Source organism: Carlito syrichta, unplaced genomic scaffold, assembly GCF_000164805.1.
Source record: "Carlito syrichta isolate Samal-C Ts95f unplaced genomic scaffold, Tarsius_syrichta-2.0.1 Scaffold314906, whole genome shotgun sequence".
In the NCBI taxonomy this organism is placed as follows: domain Eukaryota; kingdom Metazoa; phylum Chordata; class Mammalia; order Primates; family Tarsiidae; genus Carlito; species Carlito syrichta.
Genome location: NW_007259002.1, coordinates 110,991 through 125,794, shown reverse-complemented (window position 1 = coordinate 125,794; position 14,804 = coordinate 110,991).

Below are 14,804 nucleotides of genomic sequence, written 5' to 3'. Positions count from 1 at the left end.
GACACACACACACATACACATACACACACACACACACACACACACACACACACACACACACACACACACAGAGTATTGGTAATATCAAGAATTGCTACCAGCATTTTTTTCACAATCACTGTATACATGTAAAATCTCAACCATCTATAAACACTGCACTAAATAAAACTAGACATTAAACACTATTTTAAAAATTGTGCCTTTATTTTGGTTAGTTCCAAGGTCAATATGCTCCTCTCTCCAAATACAGACTTAGGATTTGGTGAGCAATTTCATCTCAGCTGCACCAAAACCTCTTGCTTAACAACAGCACATCTATTTTTATTAGTAGAAATAGAATACTGTGGTATTTACTAGACATTTTGATGAAATCATTTAGTCAATCTTCATTTCTTACCACAGCCATAGATGACTTACATATATTCAGATCTAAGATTTTAGTCCAACCAAATCCACCTGACCCCAGAGCCCTTAGCATTTTTTTTAAGTTGGAGTCTCACTTTATCACCCAGGCTGGACTGCAGGGGCACAGTGGCACACTCATGATCACACCAGCGTTGACCTGCTGGGCTTCAGCAATCCTTCTGCCTCAGTCTTACAAGTAGCCGGAACTACAGGCAGCCACTACAACACCTGCCTAATTTTTTATTTTTATTGTAAAGACCAGGTATCATCAAGTTGCCCAGGCTCATCTGGAACTGGCTGGCTTAGGCAATCTACTCGCCTTGGCCTCTCAAAGTGCTCGGATTGTAGGCTGAGCCACCAAACATAGCCACTCTTAGCATTTTTAATGCATTTCTGGAAATAGCCTTCATTTATGTATCAGGAACCACAGTTACACTTCTCACTGCCTAGTATTTTAATAAGGATTATTACTGTTATTGCTTTCTTTAGTTGTAGTAAATAACAAATCTATGACATGAATGTATACAGAAATAACTTGTGGAATACATGCTGCCAAGAAAGCAGGGCACTCATTTTCTGAAAGAAAAGCATGGACCAATCTTTAAGTCTAGTTCATTTCCTATGCTGGAGTCGCTTCTCTCCACTTGTCCCTCTTCTTGACTTTTCTCAATGAATAGTCACTTCTTTTGTTTCATAGTCTCTTATAGTAGAAATATACTATCAACTAGTCTAAGAGTGTCTGGTATGGCTTGTTTATAAGCTCCTGAGGATAGAGCCTTGTCAAGTCCTATTCACCCCTGATTCCCAATTCCTTACCTCAGTGCTGGTGAAGATTTGGAAAAGCTGTATTAATGATGTGTTATTGATGGGGATGTAAAATTACACAGTCACTCACTCTTGAAATTATATTTGGCAGTTGCTTATAAAATTAACACACAATTACCCATATGACTCAGTAATTTTATTCTTGGACATGTATTCCAGAAAAATGATAGTGTACATTCACATTTAACCTCTACACAAATGTCCATAGCAACTTTATTTGTAGTAGCCCCAAACTGAAATCTGCCCAGATGCCCTTCAGCAGGGAAATGGATAAATAAACTGTAGACTATACCTGGAATGGAATATTACTCAGTAATAAAAAGGAGTAAATTAAACTTGCCACAATTTGAATAGATTCTCAGATAATTATGCTGAGTAATAAAAGTCAATTGAAAAAGTTGCATACTATATGAATCTGTTTATTTAAAATGAAATGACAAAAATTAAAAATGGAAAACAGATTAATGATTGTCTAGGATTAGGGGCATAATGAAAAGGATGATGGACAGGTGGAAAGAAAATAAGTGTGAATATAAAAGGGTAAGAAAAAATATTCTTGTGATGTTGGAACTATTCAGTGTCATGACTGTGACTGTGGTGGTAGATATGCGAAGCTATACAGATGATAAAATTGCAGAGAGCTTAATAGACACACATACACACCCATCCACCCACATACACACACGTTCAAGCAAAACTGAGGAAAGCTGAATAAGGTAGATGGATCTTATCAATGACAATATCCTGGTTGTGATACTAGAGTTTTGCAAAACATTATCACTGGGGGAATTATGCAACAATTACATGAAATATTTTTATATCTTGATGTGAACTGCAAGTATCTCAATTTTTAAAAAGTAAATATCTAAATAACTAAATAAATTTTCCTAGGAATGAGTGAACAAGTGAATAAATAAGTTAATTTCTAATTGCCTATGAATCCAATTATGGCTCACCTTCTTTTTAACTTTTTAATTAATGATATAAAATCACTTTTAAACATGCTAGATGCAGTCATGCAAACTATGGCAAACAGAATGGCAGGTGATTTTATAATTTGTGAAAGACATGGATAGTATATTTAACTTCTAACTTCAGTACCAAGTTCTAAGGTGCCAACTATTGATCAAAGGTTAGAGATTAAGCTATTTTGATACTAAAGTCACATATTTACTTTTTTTCAGTCTCCAGCTGATTTATAAATAACATTTTAGTACTGTCAACTTATCTAAAATATTATATATAGTACATGCTCTCTTACAAAATGTACTAGTGAGCTATTTTTCCCAAAATGTCAGTAACAGTATTTAGAAGTATTTGAGGAATACATGATGTATCAGGGACTTCCAAGATAAAAACTAAGAGGTGATGCTATTAGAAAGAATGCATTTGATATGTGTTCACATTACAGCATATTTTTGTCCTTTACTTAAGGAGAATTCTCTTTTTCTGTCTACAACTCTCTAAAGGCTCATTTCCATTTGAAAAACATCCTGTGAGATGTTGTTTTATATGAACATGTCTGCCCGTTATATTAACATGTTCTATGTATCTATTCATATCTATCTATCTATCTACCTATCATTTATGTATCTAAAATGTCAACTGGAAACAGAATAACTTGTACTCCAGACACTTATAAAGGAGTACATATTCTGCTCTTTGGTATCTCTCATTCAATTAAAACCTGCCTAATATGAACACATACACAAAATTTAGGGGTGATGCTTGAAGGACATTATAGATAGTCTACATATAGATTTCTGATCATCTCAAATGACCAGAACTGAGTACTTGACAACCACATCTTGACAGTTGACACTAAATGCACATGTTTACTTGAAATCCTTGTGATTAATTTTGGAAGACAAAGTGCCGGAAGCCGCAACCCCTAAAGAGGCAAAACGGAGGCTACCCGAAAAGGGGCCGAACGCCGACGGGGAGCAGAGCCCCAGCGGGAAGCGGCCAGGATGGAGGCAGAGCCCCCTGGACCCTATGAAGGGCTCCTTCGCCCTCAAGGGAAGGCGGCTCAGGCCTGAAGAACTCTTCCCTCGATAAACAAAACAGTTCGCTGGAGTGTGCAAGGACGTGGAATCAGCAGTAAACCTATGTACAGAAACCTAAAAAGGGCTCCACAGCAAAAATTCCCCCCCGAAGGGACAAGGGAATGTTTTACTACCCCCTTTCCCATGAAATCTTGCAACCTTTAGCTAAAAAGGAAAAACAAGTCCTTCCTCATACCCTTTATAAGTAACAACGTTGACAGTTGTGATTGATGAGGAAGTGAGAAACCGAGACAGAGTGTCTCCAAAAACAAGTGTTTTGGGGAAAAACAAGTCACAGACATGCCTTTTGATTTAAGAAACATTATAGTTTAATTAGAAAGAGGGTTAAAATTAAAGTAAGGATTAGAATTAAATAAATAGCAGTTATCATTAAAAGATAAATGTTTATTAGATGTAGGTATTAGTTAAATATAAGTAATAGAAGGAATAAGAAATAATTAAGTTTTAAGGTAAACTTAAAATTATACACACTTAATGTAGGTTTAAAATTAAATACATTTAGGATTAGAAGTAAGATTAATTTCATATTTAAGTGTAGATTTAGACTTATGTTTTGTTTAGAAATATAAAATGTAAAATAGGTGATAAGAAAATAGCAAGTAATATAGGTAAGGCAATTAGAATTTAAAAAGTTAAATTTTAAAAAATATAGAGTATTAATAATTCATAGTGGGTAAGATAAGGGTGGTTATATAAAAGAAAAAACAAGTCAATATATTGCTGTTAAAAGTGTATATAAGTGTAGAATTAAGAAAATAGATTAGTAAAGGAAAATAAATAGAATAGCAAAGGAAAGAGATTCAGTTGGCTTCGAGGTCACAGGTTGTGGCTGATAAATTCTTGGCAGCTGGTGTTGACATAAATAACACCACCGGTAGTAGGAAGGAACAAAAATAAGCTTGTAAAGGTCAACTTCCCCATAAACAAAAGGAAAAAACATGATGTAAGCATTTAATGTGTAATGTGTGTTGCATTTTGTGGGTACAGGGGTCAGTAAAAAAACTATATAAGCATGTAAGAATTGAATAAAAATTGGCAAAGTCCTGAACTCTACCCAAGAAGTTGACTCCTGTCATTCTTCCTTTCCGTTCCTGATTCTCCCCATTCAGGCCTGACTCTCTCCTGGAGCTGGACTCCGGCAGGTGGCACCCCTGAACAGGGACTTGATTGTGGGTAAGTATAATTTTTATGATGTTTCAGGAATGGACTTTGTCCTGAGGGTGCTGCAGACCCCCTGAGAGTGAGTGCAGGTTAAGGATAGGACAAATAGGTTTTGTGCAGAACATAAGAAGTTGTTGTGCCTCCATAAGGAGTAAATATGCGCCATTCTTGTTCAAAAGAAAAAAAAAAGCTTATTTAAGAATTATGGGTAAAGTATTGCAGCATAAAGGAATTAAGGTCAGTAAAGACAAATTAAACTTATTTTTAGACTTTGTTCAAAAGGTAAATCCCTGGTTTCCTGATGAGGGGACCTTGGATTTAGATACCTGGGACAGGTAGGAAAAAATATTAGAAGATGGTATACCACTAATGGAGGGACCCAAATGCCTGAGGATGTTTATTCTTTATGGAATATATTAAGGCAGGCTTTCGTGACTAATCCTTGTTATGGTACTTTTTCCCAAACCGAGACCACTGCTACCCCGTTACTTAGCAGAACTTCCTCTCAGGCTTCTAAGATTATGTTAACTCAGGAGGAGGAATGGTCCACGTCTGAGGAGGAGGAAGATAAAGGGGTACCCCCAACTTACAGTATTGAGGATCAGTTGTCTCCTGAAGACGAGGCAGATTTGAATGAGGAAGCTGCTAAATATAATAACCCAGGTTGGCCTCCTCTCATGTTACCTACTGCTCCCCCACTTTCCCTCATGCCCCCAGAAAATAAGGTAAGAAAATATAAATTGGGATTTAGAGGAGCTATGCAACAAGCACATGAACAAGGAGAATTATTGCACTGCTTTCCCATTACCTTTGAAGGGGAGGACCCACAATGGGAAGCCATACCTTTTAGAAATTAAAGGCATACCTACTTAAAGAAATTAAAATGACTTGTCATGATTACGATCCTACTGCCCCTTATACACTTTCCCTGGTAGAAGGGTTAGGGACACGATGGTTGGTTCCTTATGATTGGTTCCAAGTTGGTTCCAAGGCATGTTTAACTGGAGGACAATTTTATTTATGGAAAATGGAATATGAGGAAGCTGTCAAAAACAAAATGCTTATGCACAATTTACAACGGCGAGGGACATCTAGACCAGTATTTACTAAGGACATGTATATGGGAGAAGGACAGTTTTTGACTATTGGTGCACAGGCTAAGATGCATAAGGATGTATTACAGGCTGTGGGAGAAATGGGTGTAGAGGTATGGTGTAAATTGCCTCCTCCTGGTCAGAAGGTGCCAGGAATAGCCAATGTTAAGCAAAAGCCGGACGAGCCTTATGAGGATTTTATAGCTCGACTGTCTGAAGCAGTAGCAAGGTTGGTGGTTAATAAGGCTGCAGAAGATCTAATAGTGAAACAGTTAGCTTTTGAAAAATGCCTCTTCTCCATACCAAGCTTTAATTAGACCTCTCAGAAAGATGGGTGCTGTCTCTGATTATATTAAAGCTTGTGCTGAATTGACACCCTCTTACATGCAGGGAGTTGCTATGGCCACTGCACTCAAAGGACAAACAATCTCTCAGGTCTTACAAAAGCAGGATACAAAGACCGGGAATTGTTTTACTTGCAGACAACTCAGCCATTTTAGCAGAAATTGCCCCTTTAAAAATATCCAATCGAGACCTGCACAAAATAATACAAACTCACCGTCTACTGTTTGCAGGCGATGTGCCAAAGGGTTTCATTGGACTAAGGACTGCTGATCTAAATTTCATAAGAACAGTACTCTATTATCTCCCGTCCCTAATAATCAGGCTCAGCTGCAGGGAAACTGGCAGCGGGGCCAGTCCCAGGCCCCTCAAATAATCGGGACACCTCAGAACAATGGCAGTCAAAACCTAAACCCGAACCTCCAGAGTCAAAATCCATTCCTACAAGGAACACAATTGAACGGCTCTTCAGAGCAACTCCAGGCAGTGCAGGATTGGACCTCAGTTCCTCCACCTCAACAATATTAACTAGTGACACGGCCGTAACTAAAATTCCTACAGGAACTTTCAGCCCACTCCCTGAAGGGACTGTAGGATTGGTAATCGGGCACAGTTCCACCTCTCTTCAAGGACTTTCTGTCATTCTGGGAGTGATAGATTATACAGGAGAAATTCAGGTTCTTTTATAGCCACCTTCCAAGACCATTATGATTCATGTAGGGCAAAAGGATTGCACAATTATTACTTTTGCCATTTTTCAAGAAAGGAAATTTAATCTCTTCAAAGCCCCGAGAGGAAAAGGAATTCGGCTCTAGTGACATGGCCTTTTGGATTCAAGAGGTAAAAAAAACAGTAGACCTATAAAAACAATTCAAATTCAGGGTAGGCAGTTTGAAGTGCTCATAGATACTGGAGCAGATGTTTCCTGCATTGCGGGAAAAGATTGGCCCCAACATTGACCAGTACAAGAAACTGCTTCAAATTTAGTAGGCTTGGGACAAGCTCATAATGTTGCTAAAAGTACTCAAATGCTAACATGGACTGACTTGGAGACATCAGGCACTTTTCAGCCTTATGCTATCCCATCCCTCCCCTTTACATAATGGGGAAGAGATATATTGGAACAAATGGGAATCTTATTAGTAAGTCAAAAATCATTTGCTAGTGCCCAGATGATTCAACTGGGATTTCATCCTAATAAGGGATTAGGGGAAAATTTACAATGTATCACCGAACCAATTTTGGTCATGCCTAATAAAAATAGGGAGGGACTAGGGATGGATTTATAATGGGGGCCACTGATACTACTGCTGACCCCATAACTTGGAGGGATGATGTCCCTGTATGGGTTGAACAGTGGCCCCTATCTGCTGAAAAGTTCTCAGCAATACAAGAAATAACAGACCAGCAATTGCAAGCAGGACATATAGAAAAGTCTAGCAGCCCTTGGAATTCTCCAGTGTTTGCTATCAGAAAGAAATCAGGAAGTGGAGAATGTTACATGACTTAAGAAAGATAAATGAAACTATGGAAACTATGGGAGGCTTACAACCAAGGTTACCTTCTCCTGTTGCTGTTCCTGAACAACATATGATTATTGTAATAGATTTGCAAGATTGGTTTTTCACTATTCCACTGTTTCCTGATGACAGGCGCCATTTTGCCTTTAGCATTCCTTCACCAAACTTAGCTAGACCTTATCAGAGATTTCAATGAAAGGTTTTGCCTCAAGGTATGAAAAATAGTCCAATCTTGTGCCAAAAGTTTGTTGATGAAGCTTTGTTAAATTTCCGACCATCGTGAGATATATTTGATACATTACATGGATGATATATTGTTGGCACATCCTGACAAAAGTCATTTAGAGAAAGTCTTCATAACATCAATGCAGTATTTAGAGAATCACGCATTGCAAATAGCCCCTGATAAAATTCAGATGTAAGCCCCATTTAATTATTTGGGACGTACTATTTATAGTGATTACACCACCCCACAGAAATTGCAGCTGGAAATTAAAAACTTGAAAATTTTGAATGATTTTCAAAAATTATTGGGGGACATTAATTGGATACATCCATACTTACGGGTGTCTACCAAAGAGCTAAAGCCTCTTTTTTGACATGACTCCTCCTTTTTTTGTCCTCCATTCACCTGAAATTTTGCTTCCTATCTTCTTACTTTGAGTCTGTGAGTGTACTTTCTAGTGAGATGAGTTTCTTGGTGGCAATATACTGTTGCCTGGTGGTATTTTATCCATTTTGCCATTCTAGGTCTATTCAGTGGTGCATTTAGTCCATTCACTTTCAGGCCAATTATTGAAATGTGAGAATTGATCCTTATCATGAGATTCTTATAAAGCTGTTGTTCCTGTTTGTTTGTTGCCTTTCTTTCGGTTTGGGGGTTGGTTCATGTGTGTTTTAAATCTTTTTCCTGTACTCTTGTGAAGAATGTTGTTGTTCTTTTTTCCTTTTCATCTGTGTTAATACTTTCTTAAGTGTTTCTTGTAGAGGTGGTCTGCTGGCAGCATAAGTTCTTAGGCATTGGATGTCTGGGAAACATTTTAATTCTCCCTCACTGATGAAGTTTAGCTTGGCTGGGTAGGTTATTCTTGGTTGAAATTGTTTATCTTTGAGAACTTTGAAGATAGGGTTCCAAGTTCTCCTAGCCTGAAGGGTTTCTGTAGATAAATGTGCTGCTATTCTAATTGTTCTTCCATGGTAGGTAATCTGACCTTTTTCTCTTGCTGCCTTTAGGAATTTTTCTTTTATACCTACTTTGTTTAGACAAATTATTATGTGTCTGGCAGTTCGTCTTCTCATTTGTTGTCTTGTAGGGGTTCTCTGAATCTCTTGTGTTTGAATTTTTGCATCACTGATGAGATGAGAGAAGTTTTCTTGAATAATTTCATGGAATATTTGTTCCAGGGTGGTCTCTGTCTCTCTTTCTGCCTCAGGAAGTTCAATTACACTTAGGTTCAGTCTCTTGAAGTAATTGCTCATCTCTTGAAGGGGTTTTCTTTCTTTTAAAGCTTCTTTTCTATGTTTTCGACAGTTTGGGTTACTTCTATATTTTGGTCCTCAAGCTCTGAGATTCTTTTGTTTGCTTGGCTAATTCTGCTTTCCATTCTTATCAGTTTGTTATTTATTTCATTCACAGTATTCTTTACTACTGTTATCTCAGTTATCAACTCCTTTCTAGTTTCCTCTTGTCTCTCCTCAATTCTTTTTAATCTCTCTATTAATGTCTTTATATCTGAGTTTGTTGCTTGAGACCAGTCATTCTGGGAGCTCTTCATTGTTTGCATTCTGAAGTCTGTTTTCTCAGTGTCTGACCTCCCAGGGGTCTGTGAGAGACACATATTCGTCTTTTGATTTTTCTTTTTTCTTTTTTCTTTTTGAGTTGGAGTCTCACTCCATCGCCCAGACTGGAGTGCAGTGGCCGGGAGTGGCCTCTACCCACCGGGCTCTGGTGATCCTTCCACCTCAGCCATCCAAGTAGCCAGAATTACAGGCATGCGCTATCATGCCCAGCTCATTTTTGATTGATTATAGAGGTGAGGTCTCGCCAAGTTGCCCAGGCAGGTCTTGAAACCACGGGCTCAGGCAATCCACTCATCTCAGCCTCCCAAAGGTGCGGGATTACAGGCTGAGCCACCAAACCAGGCTTCTTTTGATTTTTCTTCATTTGTGTAGATTTTTCTCTTTCTCTTTCTCTCCCCTTCTTTAATTCTGTTTTTCTGGGAAGGTGGGGCTGCTTTTACTTCTTTTTGTCCAATCTCCTGTTCTTCCCTATGAGTATCCTCTGGCTTTGTTCACTTTTGAGGCTAGACTATGGGTTGGGGGCTGTACTTTTTGCAGTTTTGAGATTTAATTGAGGGAGAAACTGTGATTCAGAATCTATCTACAGATCCCAGTATCCACTGACAGATGCATGGGCACCCTGGAACCCATTTCCCACTGTCTTAAAATGTGTCCATGCAGTGTGGTTTAGGTTTGCTCTCCAGAACAAAAGGGGGTAAGAAAAGGACAATAATGGAAGAAGTGGGGTCAAGAGGTAGTTGAAAAGAGAGAAGAGTAAGAGGGAAAACAGACATACATACCGACTAGTGAATGGAAAGAGACACAAGGCTAGAAAAGAGTAAAAAGCAGACAAACAAAGAAAATTCCCTAAAGCATACCGGTAATCACACAAAGACAGTCCAATAAAATCATGCCTTTTGATGTGTTCTTACCCAACACAAAGGTAGTGTAAATCAAAAAACAAGCAAAAGTAAACAAAACAGTCAAAACAATAAAATAAAAAAATCAAAATAAGAAACCTGACTAGCTCTGGGGTCTTTCCTGAGTGTCTAAAGTCTCTTCAGCCCTGATCTCTAGCCTCTCCCCTTTTGCTCTCATTGCAGGCAAACAGGGTTACTCATAGCTTGGGTCAGTTCCCTTGCCTTACTGCCTGACAAGTCCACCATACAGCACTGAGTTGTCAGTGTCTGAGTCAGCATAGGGGAGGGGATTCTGTTTCATGTTTTGGTGAGGATTCTTTGAAAACAAGGTGGAGGCTGTGGGGAGATGGGCAGGGCAATGCAAATCTCTGCCTGGAAAATGGCTGCAGTGGGTGGCTCCTCTTTTGCAGATCCTTTCTCTCTACTCGTCAGGTCCCAGTTGATCAGCTATGATGGGTGACGATGGTGTGTGTCCGGCATCAGTGAGGTAGCTGGGTGCTGCAGCCTGGTGTGTCGCAGGTGACTTGGGGTAGAGAAGGAAGCTGGTAATTCCCTGGGCCAGAGCTGAGGACCACAGTGACAGCAACTGTTCAGCACCCGGTAACCACCACAGCAGCAATCCCCTGCAGAGGCCGTAGTGTGATGGAGGCGGTTTGCTGCGTGGGACTGGCTACGGCGGCCGCCTCCCCGCGTAGGCGGCGGGACTGGCTACGGCGGCCGCCTCCCCGCGTAGGCGGCGGGACTGGCTACGGCGGCCGCCTCCCCGCGTAGGCGGCGGGACGGGCTACGGTGGCCGCCTCCCCATGTAGGTGGTGGCCAAGGGGGGCATGTGTAACTGCCTTCAGGAGTCACCCTTTGTGGAAATCTTCACAGTTTGACTTGTCACCATCTTTCCGAGCATCCAAAGCTGTTATTTTAAATGCAGAAGGGCTACCAATGTAAAGATCGAGAGTGTAGTGGGTACACATATCAACAGGGGGAATGATGAAAGTGCTAGACAGTGTTTCTCTGGCTAGAAAATTTAGATTCTTTTTCAGAAAATTTGAGACAGACAAGAGGTTTAGTAGTGGAGAAGCATATATCTGATATCCAGTGATGATCATCATAATATAACATGCCATCAGAACATTCAGATGGAGGAATACAAACAACATTTAGAGATTATCAATTCTCAGGTAAATTATATAGAGTGGTTTAAGTCTGTGTATAAACCCTAGAGCACAAGCCTTAAATCTCTGAGTATCTGCAAGTTGACACTAAATCAATATTTCCCTAATTTATTTAATCATGTCTCTGTTGCAGAAGTAAAAGTTTGCAAGGCACTATAAAATGAAAAAAGAAAAAACTAAAATATAGTTTAAACATGTGGTAGGGAGAATTCTAAAATGTGATCCTCAGGATTCTCATCTTGTTGTTATTCAATCAAACACAAATCTAGGTACTGCTTGGAAGGGACTCTGAAGGTGGAATTAAGTCACCCATTATTCAGTTGACCATAAAATAGGGAGATTACCCTGGATGAGACAATGTAATCATATCAGCCTTTGTCATCAGCAGTAGACACTAAAGTGTCAGAGAAATGTCTCAGAAAAGAGACGCAGAGGAGAGATGATGCAGAAGGGCAGAGATATTCAAAGAATGACAAAATGTCAACCACATTTGTTGACATTGAAGATGGAGAAAGGGAGCTGAAAGCCAGGGAATGAGGGTGACCTCTGGAAGAAAACAACAACTCCAGGCTGAAAGCCAGGAGGAAGTGGAAACCTCAGTCCTACAACTACATGAAACCAAATTCTATGAACTGCCATAGAATCTCCAGAATTTAATGCAAGATTTTTGCCCTGCCAGCACCTTGATTTGACCTAGTAACCTGGTACAGAGGGTTAGCTGGTCTATGTTGTGCCAATACTTCTGAAACACAGAAACTGTGAATGATAAATGGATGTTGTTTAAGCCACTGTTTGTTGTCATCTCTTATGGCAACAACAGAGAACACTTTGCACAGATGCATTTAGGATATTCTCTTAGGTAGGTTCTACTTGGATGTGTGAGTGTAACCTATAAACTGAACCAAGAGCTGCTCATATAATTCAGTGCATAGTAAGTTTTAGTTACTAGGTTCCATCTGGTATACAATGGGGAATCCCCTCCAAAATAAATGTGTTTATAAAAAATTGTATATTTATACTTACATGTTTAAACTTCAGTCACCTTCAAAGTACTCTCCACTTGATGTAATACACCTATCAAGATCCCTTTTCCACTGGTCAAAACAGTTTTTGAAGTCATCAATTTTTATGGCTATTAGTAATTCTGCTATTTTTTGTTTCACCTCTTCCACGTGGAGAAAGTTTTCCTTTGAGGAATTTTTTCATCCAGGGAAACAAAGTCACTAGGGGTGAGATCCAGTGAATAGGGAAAGTAGAGCATGGTGGTCATGCTATTTTTGGTCCAAAACTGCTGAACTCTCAGTGCAGTGTGATCAGTGAGCTTGCAAATCACCCATTATGAAATAGGTAAATATGTTGAAAGAATATCCAATGTAAAATTCACTGAAACTGAATGCTGCATCTAACAACAACACTAGTTAGTACATTAATGTAGATGGGTTCCTAGAACACTTACCTAATAGGGCAAGCTTGTACTACAAAGGGCCCACCTTCAAAAAAAAACTCTGTTTTTTTTTTAGTCCTCCCTCATATACTGAAGTAGAAAAAATAGGATACTTTTCATTGTAAATGTTTGCAGCAAAGTAAACTTTCAGAAAGTACTCTTCTGTACTAGTTCCAGAAAGCACTCTTATTGGTCTAGTTCATTGCTGTTTAGACTCTCTGACTCTGGATTGTCCCTTAGGATGGATATGTAGGGATTATATGTCATACATAAAGCAGATAGGGTTATTGCATGATACCAGTCTGGAGGGTAGGCTGGCTCAACTGTTGCCTCACTCACTGCATTACTTAATTTATTTTTAGGAGGAATGAAAGTACCTATCTTAATATATCCTAAATTATCTAGTATAATTTTTAAGGTAAATTTACTTCCAGAGATTTATAAAGTGAAATATTCAAAAAATGGTGAATTACAGTAAGAAGCATGTTTGTGTGTTGGTTCTGTGAGCCAGAATGTTTGTGTGTTGGTTCAGTAAATGAGACATTCACTTCCCTCTCTCAGCTGTACCCCAGCATGTCAGCACCTCACTGTGTGGACAAAACTTGGAAACATTAGACCTATTGACATGTAGAGAATATGAAACAAAATCTTTACAAGAAGACATTGGCTTTGATACCACATACCTTAAATTTTTAGACCTTGAGGTGGGCGACACCTTTTAAGATGCTGTGTTAAACTACCAGTTATTGTTAACGTTGAGCCAATGAGGCCCAAAAATGATAAGTGGTTTTTCCAACCTAATCCTAAATCGTACCCCACATCTTTAAAATAAAATACAGATAAGTTAATTTTAAAAAGTGGTTTGTCTGAAGTCAGCATTGCAAAGGTTTCCTTTTGCTACAATTGTCTCCATAATGCTCACTAACTTGGCTTACATACAATCTTTTTTTTTTTTTGAGTTGGAGTCTCACTCTGTAGCCCAGACTGGAGTTCAGTGGCCGCGAGTGGCCACTGTAGCCTTGACCCGCTGGGCTCCAGTGATCCTTCCGCCTCAGCCTTCCAAGTAGCCAGAACTACAGGCGTGCATTACCACGCCTGCCAATTTTTGACTTTATTGTAGAGATGTATACAATCTTTCAAAAGAGAGAATAGCAGCATTTGTGTGTTAAATTAAAATATTCATATTTGCAAATAGCTGTGATAAAATTAAAATCATTACATATGAGCCTCAAAATAGAAGATCCAATAGGTAATATTTGTAGATTTTAATTCTGCAACATTCTCCTTGATTCCCTGGAAATCTAGAGAAACGACTCTTTAGAGAACATCTTCCATGTTTTCTTCAATAAGAGGTGGGAGGTTAGCTATTTTGTTGTGCAGTACAGAGGTTTAAAAACCGAAGAGTGTATGGCTGAATTGTGATCATTCTGTTGTGCCAGGCAGAGTAATGGCTCCCAAAAGTGTGTCTGTGTCCCTGGAATCTGTGATTGTGTTATATTACATGACCACTGGAAATTAAAGTTCAAGATGGAATTAGGATTGCTAATCAGCTGACTTTAAGCTAGAAAAATTATTCTGAATGATAATTGGGTGGACCCAGTGTAATCACAGGGGTCTTTAATAAAATAAGTTGAGAGGGATGTGACCATGGAAGAAAGGCAAGAAGTGATGCAACTTTGCTGGCCTTGAAGATGGACCAAAGGGGCTTCCACAAACTGGAAAACACAAGGAACTGGATTCTCTCATAGAGCCTTCAGAAGGGAACACAGCTTTGCTGACATTTTAATTTTAGCCTAGTAAGGCCTATATCAGACCAACAGATAATAAATTTGTATTGTCTAAAGCTACTAAATTTGTGGTAATTTGTTCTAGCAGCAAATAAAAAAAATTAATATAAACATGAGTGTTAAGTGGACTTTAAATTCGTTCTACTAAATTTAAAGCATTTACAGTCATGTGCCACATAACTATATTTTGGTCAACCTCAGAATGCATATATGATGGGAGACTCAAGATTATAATGGAGTGAAACAGTCATACCACCTAGTTAAAGTGTATTGTTTGTAACATAATATTGAA